The sequence below is a fragment of the Macaca nemestrina genome, chromosome 5 (assembly GCF_043159975.1).
Source record: "Macaca nemestrina isolate mMacNem1 chromosome 5, mMacNem.hap1, whole genome shotgun sequence".
NCBI classification, from domain to species: domain Eukaryota; kingdom Metazoa; phylum Chordata; class Mammalia; order Primates; family Cercopithecidae; genus Macaca; species Macaca nemestrina.
In genome coordinates this window covers 172,067,718-172,068,082 of record NC_092129.1, presented here as the reverse complement: position 1 = coordinate 172,068,082, position 365 = coordinate 172,067,718, and the positions used below count along the sequence as shown (strand labels likewise).

Sequence of the window (365 nt, the reverse complement as noted above, 5' to 3'; positions counted from 1 at the left end):
GTAACGTGACTGTGCACATACCCCTGATACCCCTGGGTGTGACGGATATGTTTGTGCAAGTGCCTGTGGATTCTCTATGTGAAATGAAAGGATTGTAATGTTGTATGTGTTCCCACCCTTTGATGTGATTTCCTACACTTGATGTGATTTGATGAAAAGAGTTTAAACAATTAAACCAGTGTACACCCTGGTTATAAAAAGAGACTAACTTCAGTCGGCATGTTTGCATATAAGTAAATGAGATCAGCAGCAGGTCAAATACATTATTGTGGAACTAATACACTTGGAAAAATCTAATATGGTAGGTTAAACTGTAACCAGAAATGACTGTGTTACTAACCTAGTAGTATTATATAGATATTATA

General features: G+C 36.4%; 1 protein-coding gene across 1 annotated transcript in view; it reads left to right on the top strand.

Moving 5' to 3' along the window:
* Positions 1 to 365, top strand: part of LOC105482430 (HIVEP zinc finger 1) — a 149,120-nt gene that overhangs the window by 43,102 nt on the left and 105,653 nt on the right. The window lies entirely within an intron of this gene.